Source organism: Microcaecilia unicolor, chromosome 8, assembly GCF_901765095.1.
Source record: "Microcaecilia unicolor chromosome 8, aMicUni1.1, whole genome shotgun sequence".
NCBI classification, from domain to species: Eukaryota; Metazoa; Chordata; class Amphibia; order Gymnophiona; family Siphonopidae; genus Microcaecilia; species Microcaecilia unicolor.
Window position 1 is genome coordinate 179,300,585 of NC_044038.1, and position 15,343 is coordinate 179,315,927.

Below are 15,343 nucleotides of genomic sequence, written 5' to 3' on the forward strand. Positions count from 1 at the left end.
TCAATTGTGACGCCAAGTAGTTTTAGGCTATCCAAAATGGGGAGGGAGTAGTTGGGGTATTTAAAGTTGTAGGTTTAAACTTATTATGCTGAGAGGATAGGATTAGGCAATGAGTCTTCTCAGAGTTCAGTTTCAGTTGAAATGAGTTAGCCCATGCGTCCATTGTACTCAGGCCTATTCTGATTAAACTAGCCGTTGAGCCCGTAAAAACGGGCTGGTATAGAGGTTTTCCTCCCCCCGCGGTCACCACTGCTCCCCTCCCCCCCGCGAAGTCGCCACCGCTCCCCCCCCCTCGAAGTCGTCGCCGCCACCCCTCCACCTGGTCCGGGCCCTCTCTTCACTTCTGAACTTACAGATCCATTCACCGAACGCAGCAACGCACATCAGCTGAGCTGCCCCTTCCTTCTCTGCCTGTGTGTGTCCCGCCCTCGCTGACGTTACATCACAGGAGGGCGGGGCCACAGGCAAAGAAGGAAGGGCTCACTGCAGCTCAGCTGATGTGCGTTGCTGCGTTCGGCGAATGGATCTGTAAGTTCAGAAGGGAAGAGAGGGCCCGGGCCGGGTGGAGGGGTGGCGGCGGCGACTCCGAGTGGGGGGGGGAGCGGTAGCAACGTCAGCGGCGCAGTTTCCCTCTCTGTCCCGCCCCCCCCCCGTCATCACGTATTGACACGGGGGCGGGACAGAGAGGGAAGTCTCTACTGCGCATTTGCAGTGAGTACGGTCACTCGCCGTTTATATATATTGATGATTGGTGATTTCAGTCAAGTCCTGTCTGAAAGGAATATAGATTGTAACATCATCAGCATAAATAAACGGATTTAAGCCTAGGTTAGATAGTGAATTAGCCTTTGGAATCATCATTGTGTTGAAGAGTGTAGGTGAAAGTGGCGAACCTTGGGGAACTCAGCAAACTGCTTTCCATGAAGATGAGATAATTTAATTCGATTTCACCCTGTATGATCTGTACGAAAGAAAACCCTTAATCCAGCTAAGTATGTTACCACCAATCCCAAAATAATCAAGAACATGTAATAGGATGTCATGGTGGACCATATCAAATACGCTGGACATATCAAATTGGAGGAGAAGTATACTTTTGCCACCAGTTGCTTGAATTTGGCCATAAGGGTAACCAATACAGTTTCCGTACTGTACAGGGATCGAAAACCAGATTGTGAGTCATGTAAAATGGAGAACTTGTCCAGATATTCCGTGAGTTGTTTAGTCACCATACTTTCCATCAGTTTAATTATCAATGGCATAGAAGCAACAGGACGGTAATTTGTAATATCATTTGGTTTTTTTTTTGTGTCCTTAGGTATAGACGTAAGAAGGATGTTCCCATAATCCTTAGGGAAGAAGCCTTGTTGAAGCATGAAATTTAGATGTGATGTAAGGTCTTGAATGTACCGGGAAGGGGCAGATTTGAGTAAGTAATTAGGGCAGATATCTAATTTACAATAAGAATTAGAAAATTTAGAAATTGCTTGAGAGACTAACTCAGTGGAGAGAGGAGCAAAATGCAGCCAAATGCGATCCGCTGGATGTATATTGAAGAAATGTTCTGTATCTGAGCACTTAAACGGGAGTGAATTACGTAATTTTAAAATTTTTTCATTGAAGTATTTAGCCAGTGTATCAGCAGATGGGATGTCTATGCTTGCTGTGGTAATAGGGTTAGTGTCAAAATGTTTAGTAACAAGATGAAATAGTTTTTTTAGATCAGAATAATCATGCCCTATTTTAGATTTATAATAGGATTCCGTGCCTGTCTGGTTGCGTATTTATATTTTCTGAGAGCTAGTTTCCAAGCTAATCAAGAAATGTATTAAGTTATGTCCAATAAAAAAGGTATCATCTTATTTTCTTTTCCATGTTTTATTTTGTTTGATTTCTATTGACAATCTTTAAGTGTAAATTCATTTTTTATTTTTTTTCATATGCGTTCCATTTTCCTAGTATGCATCTTTGGTTTTTCTTCATTAAACCAAGGTGTGGAATTAATTCTTTTTGATGATCTGATTTTTAAAGGTGCTAAATCATCTAGTACACTGTTACATCTTGTGTCCCAGTCAGAAAGGAAGTGTGTAGAATCTGTATTTGCTGACCAATCATTTGCATATATCCTGGACCAAAACTCCGTAGGATCTATTCGGCCTCTTGTACTAAAATTTGTGAGCTGTTGAATTTGATATGATCCTTTTCTCTGCCAAAGTGTGGATAAGGTAAGTTTGAAGTGATCAGTCCAGGGGGTTTCAGACCAGTACGTGTCTGTTTAATCTAAATTTGTGGTCTGTGGCCAGTTTATATGAACAAAGGTCCTTTGATGTGAGTGGGTTCGCAATGTGGCCATGAAAGATCCAATGAAAGGAGAAAATCCTTACATTCTTGTGTCCAGGAAGATTTCAGGTCTTCAAGATGAAAATTGATGTCACCTAAGATAAGTATATTGGAATTGGATATACACATCCTATATAATAATTCTCACCTCCAACATTCTAAAACCTGGCTGCCTGTGTCCATAACTTGGGTCTCCGAAGCCTCAGCTGATGTCACTGCAGGGGGAGGAGTAGGAGAAGCCTCAGCTGACTTCACTGCAGGGGGAGGAGTAGGGAAACACTCCTCCCCCTGCCTACGAAGCAGCTCTCACTGCCACCCCCCCTTGGCACATCACCCAAGCCCCTACCCCCCCCCCAACGCGCATCACCCAACCCCCTCCCCTCCCCCCTCCAGCTCAAACCACAAACAGCTCAGCTCATCTTCCCACGGACGACAAAAAAACAAAAGCAGAAAAAAGCAGTGAGGGCTTTGTCTTGTATCCTTGTCAAGGCTATCTCAAGTTGGGGTGTGATAACATCATCAATGGTTTCAATTGTAAAATTGGAGCGATAAATTAATGCGATGCCACCACCTTTTTTGTCCTCTCTGGTCTAGTGAGTAATTTTGTAGTCAGAAGGACATAAATCTAGTATTATTGGATCTTTTTGGTTGCCGATCCAGGTCTCAGTTATAATTAGATCAAGATTTTCTGATGTGATCCAATCCGAGATTGTTATTGCTTTGTTGACAATGGATCTGGCATTAATATACCCCACTTGAATGTTTTGGAAGGAGGCTTCCACACTGGGGAAAGTGACAATTTTAGTAAGTGACCTTTCCTTACTTGAGGTAAACTTATTAAAACCATCCTTTTGGTTATGTATATGTTGACCATGTTTGAGTAATCTTCCTTTATTTTGGTGGTTATTTGTATGATTTGTGGTAAGTTGTTTAGGGTTTCTTTCATAGACGGTCAGTAGCCAACTGTTTTGGGGAGGCTAAAGGGGGCGGAGCTTACCTCCGTCTCCGTGGAAGCGACGTCACGTCACTGCCACGGGCGAAGCTTACCTCCGTACTCTCCATGGAAGCGACGTCACGTCGCTGCCACGGAAGTAAAAAAGATAATACGTGCACAGAGGGTGGGAGGGTGGGCGGGCTGGGGGTCACAAACAGAAGTCCACGATTGGGCTGGGGAGGCTTAGCCTCCCCAAGCCTCTTATACGGGGCGCCTATGGTTTCTTTGTTGATTATGAATGATGGTATTTATGTTGTATCCGTTAAGTAGCGTGGATGATGATTGGTTGATCAAAATAAAGGAGTAAGTTATTAAAAGAAATTTGACTATGTTCATTTTAAATTAGGGCTGGTGATTACCATGTATTAGAAACTGAGATACTTGAGGAGTGAGAGTATCATTTACTAGAGCGGCAATATGTGGGTCATTAAACAGCTGCTTCAGGGCTGACTAAACAACAGTAAGGATACTTGTCTGAGTGCAGGTTTAAGCAGTAGGTAAGTGGATACGGGATTATTACTGTTGATTTATTCTGGGGCAGACGTTTCATTTGGTAATGGTCATGGTTTTTCCAGTCGATACGCTATCTCGCATCCAGGCACCAGCATCGATGCGGTCTGGTAAATTAAGGGCTGTTTCTCCATTCTAATAAAAGCCGCCATGTGGCCCCCGATGCTAGGTTTGTAAAATGTCTGTCACCATCGACTGCCACCGTGGATTAAAAACCAATCATGCTGTTTCTCATGTACGGAGCATGTACGGACAGTTCTATAAGGTGTAAGCTGCAGATCCTCTTACCCAAATGCAGGAACTTGACCGGGTGCCTTCGACGATCAGGGCCGTTACCCTTCCTCGGACTCTAGCAAGGTTGTTGCAGATAGGGAGGGATGTTTTACGTACAAGAAAGATGCCGGCAGGTACTGCTGAATTAGTCTGACAGTCCTACGGTCGATCGGACAATCGGTCAGGTGTTAACTGTTAATTGGCATTGACAAGGTCAGAATGCATGCCACTAACCCAGTTGCAGTTTGTGATTTCTGTGTAAAAGATGCTGTAGACCTAGGCAAAAAGAATGCCATTTGCATTCAATCTGAAGTGCAGCTCATGCTCTGCTTCTGACTGACCTGTCTGAAGAACACTCTGCCACCTGCTGAATGCCTAGTACCATCTTCATTCAGGTTGTATAGTTGTTTTGCAAGTGCTGTGGGTTTAGTAGAGCTGGCTAAGGGGTCCTTTTACCAAGCTGCGGGGAGAAAGGGCCCTGCGGTAGCAGTGGGGCCATTTTTCACGCAGGCCAGGGCCCTTTTTACTGCAGTGGGTAAAAAGCCCCAAAAACAAAATGGCCATGCAGCAAGAAAACTCTTACCATGTGGCCATGCGGCGGCGAGCCCTTACCAAGGGCTCTTGCAGTAACCCAGCAGTAACTGGGCAGTGTGCGGTTTCTTTATGAACATTTGGTGATCACATTTGCAGACTTCTGTTACAAGTTTTTAAATTTTTGGATAAGCACATTTGACTAACATTGATTTTGATCGACATTGAGCACAAAGCACGAAATACTCTTTGAGTTATGTTTTATTTATTTATTTATTGCATTTGTATCCCACCTCTTTGCAGGCTCAATGTGGCTTACAATACATCATGGATAGTGGAAATAAGAAGAGAATAGACATTTGGTATTACAGAAGGATTTTGGGTTGCATGGTAATGGAATGCATGATAGTAATATAACAGAAGGCATTATTAAACATTTCTGGATATATGTGGGGAGTTTCACACGTTCATTCCCAGAGGAAGATCAGAATAGCAAAGAGGCGCTGAGTGTCTAGCAGCAACAGAAGAAAAAAAAACAGAAAGCAGACCCTGGAAGTCCAAACAGTTTCTTTATTCATACAGGGTCTGTACAAATAAAGAAACTGTTTGGACTTCCAGTGTCTGCTTTCTTTTTTTTTCATTCCAGGAGGAAGCCCAATTAATAAATATTAAAATATTACTCAAAAAATGATATCATCATTAGGGTCATTGGATGAAAGGAAGCAGTTAGAGCACCCCCTTCTCAAATATTTTTTGCACTGTATTTAATTCTTGTTCTTCTTTCCAGAATATGTGTTTACACTGTGATCATTTCTAGCATTATTAAAAACAAATTCTTGATATTTTTGTGGCAATAGCATTACACTGGTTTTGGTATTGAATTTCAAGAACATCAGATACTGGGTGGGTGAGTGGGGAGAAATACACAGAGTCTGCTTTATGGCTGTGGTCTATATGAATTCGGAAAGCCTGTTTGCAAGAGCTTACTTCTATGGGGATGTCTGGAAAGTGTGTGGGTGGGGAGGGGGCAGGTAGGACTATGGTAGTTTGTGTGAGAGAGGAATATAGTCTGGGAATGGAGTTTGTGGTTTTAGGTTGAGTACTGGGTAAATACGTGGTGGAGGATGGATATGTATTTTTAGGGCACTCTCATTCATCTCTTCCATTCTTCCCCCTCCCCTTGCACTTTGCTCTTCTCTTTTCCACTCTCCCAGGCATCATTTTACTTTTTTTTTTTTTTTTTTTAATCATTTTATTAAGTTTTCAAATTTTACAAGCTTAATACTTGCAACAGGAAAAAACAGATTAAATAATAGCTGAAAATTAACAAGTAATATTAAATTACAATATAACATAGGAAAATCTTTTGCCCTCTTGTATTAGACCACCATACAGAGAAGGCTATTCCATATATCTCAGGAGACAATTTTAAACAAAGAAATATATAAAAGCAATTGCTTAACACTAAATCCACTTAAATTTTCTTATTTAATAAACCCATGGTCAAGTTGCTTTTCCCAACTAGGTTTGTAATACTTGTTTCTGTTCGATAAATTGCTTTAAATGTTCAGGCTTAAAGAAAAGATATTTTATCCCCATATATTTAACATTGCATTTGCAAGGATAGTTTAAATTAAACGTTGCACCCAAAGCTACTGTAGCAGTTCTTAAAGCTAAAAATTCCTTCCTCCTAAGTTGGGTCTGTTTAGTCACATCTGGGAATACCCAGATCTTCCCACCATAAAATGGTACTTGTAAGTTCTTTAACGCCATTTTTCTGACTGCTTCTAAATCCTGATGGAAAATAAATGATATTAAAAGTGTTTGTCTTTCCATTATAACTGTTGATAGGGAAGTTTCTAATAATTCTGATACATTCAATTCTCCTTGTGGTTGTGCAATCTGTTGTTCTTCCTCTTTATTCTTTTTCGTTGGTAGATAATATATCTTGTTCAGAGGTGGTATATTTTCAGGCAAAAATTTTAAATTTTCAACCAAATATCTTTTAAAAATTTCTTGAGGCGAATAAACTGATGTTCTTGGAAAATTTAACAACCGGAGGTTCAATCTACGATTATAATTTTCAAAAGTTTCCAATCTATTGTGTATCAGAGTGTTATCTTTAATAAGTTTCAGTGAAATTTCTCTCAGTTTTATATTCTCTTCCGTTATAGAATTTACTTTCTCATTTATTTCTATTTTCATCTTTGCAAATGCATCAGTCAATTCTTGAACATTTTTCGATAAAGTTTCTACTTTACCCGTGGAAGTTTTCACAGCTTGATCCACACTCTGGAGCGTTTCCCAAATAGCTTCCAGAGAGACCTTCGTCAGAGAAGCCTTAGTTGTTCCTGTTCTCGACGCCATTACGGCGGTTACAACCTCAGTTGGAATTGAGGTGTCAGCTGGTAACCCAGTGGTAGAGCCCCGACACGGCGCTCCTAACTCCGACTTGCAGTTCAGGAAAGCTTCGTCCCCGCTGAATACAGCTGGTTGCGGAGGTGGGGGTCTAACCGGAGGGGACGACGTGTCCTGCCCCTGAATCTCGGCGTCTCCTTGCGCCATCGAGTCAACGGGGCCTCCGGTCACTATAGAAGTGGATTGCCTCGTTATGAAGCCCTCAAGAGTTTGCTGGATCGGCGTTGATGTTAGTGTCGGCGGGGCTTCGACTCTAACGGCTCCCTTCCTCTTATGCAGCATATCCGCCAAGAAAAACAAAAGCAGGTAAGACTTTTCGCTACTAAAGCAAGAAAAAAAGAGGGTATCTCCAGCAGACTGAGGTGAGTCATTCACGAGGGATCGTTCGTGCCGCCATCTTGATCAGCCTCTCACCATCCATCATTTTACTTTTTACTCTAGTCAGGTTACCTCTTCTTGTGTCAGGGAGCTTGGGCTTCCTGTATCAGCAGTTTGGACAAACCACATTTTTTTTTTTGCATCACAGGGTTAGGTTTTGGTCTCCTTATCACACAAACACCTCCATTCCTCTGCAGCTCAACTCTTGGACTGAAGGGTTCAGGCTCCCCAGACCACAAACACCTCTACTCGTCCCCCTGCTTTTCATAATACATAAGTTTGCATATATGCAAGTAAACCTTTGCCTATGGATGGACAGATGGACCATTCCTCTCTCCCTCCCCCCCCCCCCCCGCATAAGCACTATCACTCATCAAAACACACCTAACTTTATTGTTAATTGTATTCTCATTTTATCACCTGCTGATCATAAACATTTGGTTTTCCACCTCTTTTCATTCACATTCAAAAAATGCGACTGTTGGGAGACCAGGAGAGGGCAGCATTTCCTTACTAATATATTAGGTTAAAAAAAAATCCTGCAGAAAGTGTTCCTCTCACTTTCAGTATACACCTTGAGCGTAGTAGAGAAAAGGGAAAGAAGCAGAACCTTTAATCGCTCAAATTTATTTAGCAGTTTTAGGATCATAGTAAAAAAAAAAAAAGACTAGGTGGCCCATTCAAATCCCACTGCTGCTCCTTGTGATCTTGGGCAAGTCAATTAACCCTCCATTGCCTCAGTTACAAACTTAGGCCCTCATGATCAAAAGCCCCGCGCTGTTCTAAACAGTGCAGGGCTTTACTGCATCAATGATCAGAGATAATGCATGCAAATTTAAGCAGCACAATTATCTCTGATCAAGGGGTAGAGGTGCGGAAGAATTGTACCTGAGCATGCGCTCTGCACAATTCTCCCACACTTGTTTGACAGGTCTGGACTGTCAAAAGCCCAAACCTGTCAAACACAGGGGCTGGAGGTCCATGGGACCACCAGGCCCTGACTACCCCTGCCCCGAGCAAGGCAAAATGGGGGCTGGAGGTCCGGCGGACCTCCGGTCCCACCAACGATCTCACCCCCCCAGGTTCAGGGAGGGCTGGAGATCTGGTGGGTCTCCAGCCCCCCAAACCCCCAGAAAATGTCAAGTGGCCGCCGCCGGCCAAACCCTCTCCCACCCAGCGACCGGGGGGGGGGGGGGCTGGAGGTCCGGTGGACCTCCAGCCCACCCCAATTCCCCACATCTAACGTTATCCTACCAATCCCTGGTGGTCCATGAGGATTAGAAGTAGTACTAGTAGTGACAACCCCCCAGCCCACCCCAACTCCCCTCCCCCTAGCGTTGTCCTACCAATCCCTGGTGGTCCGTGAGGATTAGAAGTAGTGCTAGTAGTGACAACCCCCCTCCCGCCCCCCCTTACCTTTAGTTGGAGGAGGGATGCAGCCTGCCTCCCTCCTCTTCCAGTCGACAATGCGGCAAAATGGCGGCACCCAGCCCCGCCCATTGCATCCTGGGATGCGCTGGGCAGGGCTACAGACCATGTAAGGAAATTGCTCCCTTACATGGCCTGTAGCCCCTCCCATTGTGCCATGTCGACTGGAAGAGGAGGGAGGCAGGCTGCGTCCCTCCTCCAACTAAAGGTAGGGGGGCCGGGAGGGGGGTTGTCACTATTAGTACTACTTCTAATCCTCACGGACCACCAGGGATTGATAGGACAACGCTGGGGGGGGGGGGGGAGTTGTCACTACTAGTACTACTTCTAATCCTCACGGACCACCAGTGTTTGGTAGAATAACGCTAGGGGGGGTTGGGGTGGGCTGGAGGTTGAGTTTGCCGCGGCCAGCGACCCAATCTTTGGCGCACTGGACGCTGATCATTGGGGATGAATGCGTTAAGCGCTGATTAGCATGCATTTGCAAGCTACTTGCGCTGAGCCCTGTTTAGCATGCATTGCATGCTACTTTTGCTAAGAGCCCTCGAGTGCGTTGTTTCACGCACTCGAGGGCTCTGATCATGGGTCGGCAGCAAACTCCAGTGCTAGTATGGCGTTAACAGCCTCTAGCGCCGGAGTTTGCTTTTGATCATGAGGGCCTAAGATCGTGAGCCCTCCTGGGACAGAGAAATATCCAGAGTACCTGAATGTAACTCACCTTGAGCTACTACTGAAAAAGGTGTGAGCAAAATCTAAATAAATAAATACACGGTTATTAATGAAATAGTTCCACTTGAAGTCCCAAATGGTTTGGGTTTGTCCATACTGGGATAAATATCACTCCTAAGTCAGGGTGGGTTAGCTGTCTCAAAGTTACTGCTAATGCTATTCTTAATCCTTACACTGTGACAAAGGTGCCTCCTTCTGGAGGTCATCTGAGCTTCTATAAACCTCTATGAAAAATAGTGGCTGATGTTGCTTTTAAGTTCACTTTCTTGCAGCTTTAGTTAATGGACCTTAGTTCTATAGAATCTACTTGCGTTGGAAAAGAGGCATTTGTTCATTAATACCCTTTCAACTATTTAAACAGCCATATCCTATCTCTTCATCAGTTTAACTTTAACCCAAGCTTTTATCAAAAAACAAACCTACAGCCTTCAATTACAGAAACCCACAATCCTTTACTCTTAATCCTCCTAAACTATAACATCCTGTATTTTGGAGAACTGGCAACCCAACATCTATTGTGTTCCATTAGGTCCAAGTTAGGCCACTGAATACAATCTTCTTCTGAGAAATATAGACAAAGCAGGTAAATAACTTGCAGCTCAGCAAATCATACCCATATAACAACTGTAATATAATTAAATTCAAGTTAAAAATGGGAGTTTAAAATCACACAAAAATGATGCATCCAAGGCAGTGACTCTTATATGAGGACTGTCATAGCTACCCAAACCAATCTGGTAACAAATTGATGCCAAGTTTATTCAGACTCAACTGTTCTTTAGGCACCTAAACATCACTATGGTATTTTATAAAGTTTCACACTTGTACTCGCTCAAGGAAGACTAATCCCAGTCCTGGCTGTACCTCATTCTGTACATGGAGAGAGAGCCCACTCTTAAACACAATGAAAAAATGAGAACTACAGCTGGCTGGATGGAATAGGGCAAAGCCAGAACTAGATAAGCTCTTCCAACTGAACTGGTATTCCTTAACAATTTAGAACACTGGTTGTCAACCAGGTCTCTGAGTAACCATAAAGGTAAGTGGGTTTTCAGGACAGTGACAGACACTGGCATTCCATGTAGGCATTGCCCCTGGAGTATAAATAGGTCACGGGAACCCTGAACCTTCAAGGAATTAGATTGGGCTTTAAATGAATTCAGTCCAGTAGAGGAACAGAAATTCATTTTACACAAGGTATTTCCATAGACATGTTTTCTATCTACAATTTAAAGAACTCTTCAAAACAAGGTTTGGGCCTAGCCTGATTAAACATACATCACTAAAATTTAGACTTGAGAGAATGGGGACACGCAGATTTAAGAAATATTTCTCTCTGTGGAGCAAATCAAACTCACACATTCAAGTGCACGAAAGCAATTCCAACAGTAACAAATGCAAGAAATTACAATAGTCAGATTATGCTCCAAACCACATGAACTCCACTGAGTCCTGTTTCACTAAAGCCTTGTAAAGGAAAATATACACACAAAAAGCTCAGAGAAGTTGAAGTAGAACAGACATAGGAACAGAAGAATGCAGAGCCCCGTCTATGCAGAGTCATACAGATTTGTTCAAGCTTTTTCATGGCACATGGCTGGGATAGGCTAATATACTACAGATGGTGACAGAAGGTTGTAGCTGTATAGATGGGGTTTACTAAAGCCCCTTACCATATGGGCAACCCGCCTAGCTACATTTTCCAGACCTCACCAGATTAGGTGAACTGAAAGTCTGAGCCTATCAGTGTTTCTTGACCACGGTGATAACATACACAGGTGGTACAAATTTAAAATATTGTAGTGTGCAGCATCTGAAAGATTCATTGAAGAGAAGCGACCATATTGGCCTAAGAATCGACAGCCTTTCTCCAGCAGTTCCTCATGTGACTGCATACTGAGTTCAGTGTGGTCCACAGATATCATGGTCAAACAACTCTCACACAACAGATCTGCTGGGGGTCAGTCCTGATTTTAGCACAGTGCAGTACATTCATGACGTCTTATCATGATACCCTTTGTTAACTGAAGCCAGTACTTTCCCTTGCATTAAACAATTCCGTGTTTCTCAAGACATACATTACAAAAGAGGAACAACATAACTACTTCAGAATAAGTATAAAAGAACCTCTAATATAATTAACACAATTAATTGGCTAACTAGAATCAGGTGCTTAAATAATTAGGAAACAAACTACTCTCCAGCATAAAGCTGCAGGACTAAGCTTGGGCCTTGTACAAGGTTTTCAATTTGGTCTTCGACATTAAAGTTAATTAGAATTAAGTAAATGACAATAAAAAGAAATTTCAAAGACCTACAGAACAGATTAGGGATTTGTTGTTTGCAATGAATGAAAATGACAAAAACACATTAGGCTCCTTTTACAAAGTGGCACTACCGATTAGCATGTGCTGAATGCGAAGAAGCCCATGGGAACTGAAGGGGCTTCTTTGCACTCAGGGCTCCTTTTACTAAATGGTGGTAAACCCATCGCAGGCTTACTGCTTGCTGTACAGGAAGTACTGCCGGATTACTGCAGCAGCCCGGCGGTACTTCCCACCCCTAGCCGGATTAACGCGGAAGCCTTTCCTGCCACCTCAATATCTGACAGTAAAGGGCACCCCCCCCCCCCCCAAATGGATGCGGCAAGTGCTTTACTTGCCACACAGCCATTTCCTGCAGGAAGACGAATTCCCTTTAAAGGGGGCCTCAGAGCACGTGTAAAACACACGCTGACACCAGCGCCGGCCCCCTTTTGCCACAGCTTGGTAAAAGGGGCCTTCAGCCTGCTGCTAATGGGTAGAGTAGCTTTATAAAAAGGAGCCCGCTGTGTTTTTTCGCTTCCCAGCGAGTTGCCCACTATGGGCTCGATTCAGTAAATAGTGTTCAAAAGTCAACACGCAATGTTTTTCTAGACGGCACTTGTAGATAATTTAGGAATAGCAGTTCCTGCCAATTTCAGCACCAGGACTTACACTTGCCAAAACCAGCTGTAATTCCCAGTATTCTATAACACTGTGCACAAAGTTTAGGAATGCCCCTGACCCTCCCATGGTCACACCCCTTTTTGGGTGCCCAAATATTCAAGTTCTGACTTTATCTGACATACTGCCTTAGGGTCGTGCCATCAAGGCAGTTTAAAATTCATAAAATAAAATGTAAATTTGGAAAAGAAATTACAATATTGTATAAAAAGTACAGTATAGACATAGAAAAAGAAAGAGAAAAAGAGGTGGAAGAAAAAAACCACAAAAGAACTTATAACAGTAGCTGACATCTCCGGACTATATCTTGAATGCATTCATCATTTTATTGGAACTAATTGGCTCGATACAAAAATCAGACCACCACTTATTTAAAGCCAGGCTTGGCTAACATGGACCATCTGGTCCCTTCTCTCCAGGAAATAACCCTTCAAAATAGTAATAAGCTTTGTAAATGTCTTTACATGAAAGTGAAGGACTAGCCTGAAGTATTTCTGTACAGAAGGAAAACAGGACAAATACTAAAAAAAAGATTACCTTCGTGCCCCAAAATGTATAATTTATATTATATGAAAGGTATCAACTTCATATCCAATCAAACACATTAGCAAATTTCTGAAAACTTTCCATTTTAGAAAGTTTCTATTACAGAACAGCTGATGCCAAGGGGCGTGGCAAGCTGGCGGCATGACTCCAGGTTTGTGAGCGGCCGTGTAGTTTTGCTGCTGGTGAAATTTTTAACTCGGAGATGTGATGACGCACACAAAGAGGAAAAGGGTAGCAAGTACAGTTCCCTCGTCTGCATCTACTGCAGCCTCCATGAAGCAGAAACATAATCATTTCTTGTCTGGAGCCCACTTACCAGATGTTGGTGGTTTGAGCCCTGTTGCGAACATAGTCGGAGCATCCTCTTCGCTGGGGCATGAAACAATGCTTTCGCCCCCAATTTCCAACACTCCTCCATATCCAGCATCCTCTGCAGCATCGAGCAGCAGACTGCAAGCTGCCGGAACTGCTGCGGGTGAGGGCCCCGAGCCGTCTCGAGGTATGCTGGGGGATGAGACTCTAGGAGCAGGACTCTCTGCTGCACCCACAGAGGTGACTTGGCAACTTTATGGTCAATGCTTCAGAAAATAGACTCAACGCTTGCTAAATCGTCAGGAGAAGTAATAGCTTTAGTTACCAAGTTTGAAGATCTTTCTAAGGCTGTTCAGGAAGACCTTTCTGGCTCAGTCAGGCAGGTACAGAAAGATGTGAAACAGCTCCAAGAGTTTAAGATAGTAACAGTTAAAGGTCGATTAGTCCTCCACAGAAAAATTGAGCAAATGGAGAATTTCAATAGGCATTTAAATTTCTGCCTCTTGAACTTTTGCCACTAGATTTGTTTAAAAGATACCCAATGGAAAATTTAAAAATGCCTCTGGACTCTTTCTATTAAAAAATGTATTATTTGCCAACTAACGGCGATGTTTACTAAGGCGCGCTCACGTTTTTAGTGTGCGCTAAAATTGTGGGCACGCTAAACGTTAGAGATGCCCATAGGAATGCATTGGCATCTCTAACGTTTAGCTCGCCCACAATTTTAGTGTGCGTTAAAAACGTGAGTGCACCTTAGTAAAAGACCCTCTAAGAGTTTTCAGGGGAAAAGGGAAGGAGATAGTAAGGGAGAGATGAATATTGATGTGAATAATATATCTGCTGTATTGGAACAATCTATTGAAGATACAATGGAGAGGGCTACATGGCTCGTTTCTTTTGTGTTTGAGGAAGACTTACATGGGATTTTAAGACTTTACTTCAAGCATAGTAATATAGTAAGTGACGGCAGATAAAGACCTGAACTCAGTCTGCCCAACAGTCACATTTATTATCAATCCAAGATTTAAATCAACAATGAATGTGATCGTGGTCTTTCTTTGGTATTTCTGGGACATACACCATAGAAGTCCGCCCAGCTCTGTCCTTATGTTCCAACTACTGGAGTTGCCGTCAAAGCCCACTCCAGCCTATCCAAATCCGTCTTATCATTTGCGGGACAAAGACTGCCCTGTCTTCAGTTCCAAATTACTGGAGATTCCGTTGCATACTCTTTTTGGTGGACAAAACACAGGAACGGAGGAAAATCTTCTTATCGATGAGACATTAAGCTTTGAACTCTGGCACATCCTTTGTTGCTGGTTCCCTGTAAATGCCTGCAGGAGTATTGGGGGGGGGGGGGGGGGGGACTAAATATGTTTTTTTGTGCCCCTGAGCAATTAAAGGCCTTTTGGAATTGAAAAAGATTACCAAAGAATTAGTTGGAATATAATGTAAATGGTGTATGTGGTTTTCATACTAAGCTTTTACTTTGTTTCTTAATCGATATGCAAAATTTTATTGGTGCTTTATTTTTTTGCCACTCTCCCACTTTGTTCTAAGCTCATTATCTTTCGTTTCTGTACAATTTTATTTTTCCTTATTTGTTTACTTTGCAGTTACTGGTTAACAAGGGTTTCTCTTGTGAATATATTGTTAAATTGAACAAAATAATTAAAAAAAATGTTATGAGATTGTGTTGTGTCATATAGAGCTAAAGTTACCAAAGTTTTATGTATGTTAGCACCTCGTAACTCAGGAAGCTGACTGAGGGCTGTCAACAATGAACTGTTGTGTTAAAATGTTCTGCCAAGCAGAAAATGATGTTTCTTTTGCAAAATAGCACAATTTGTGTATTACTCTAGAATACTGAACAAAGGTGGCAATTTAAAGGCTGCTTAGG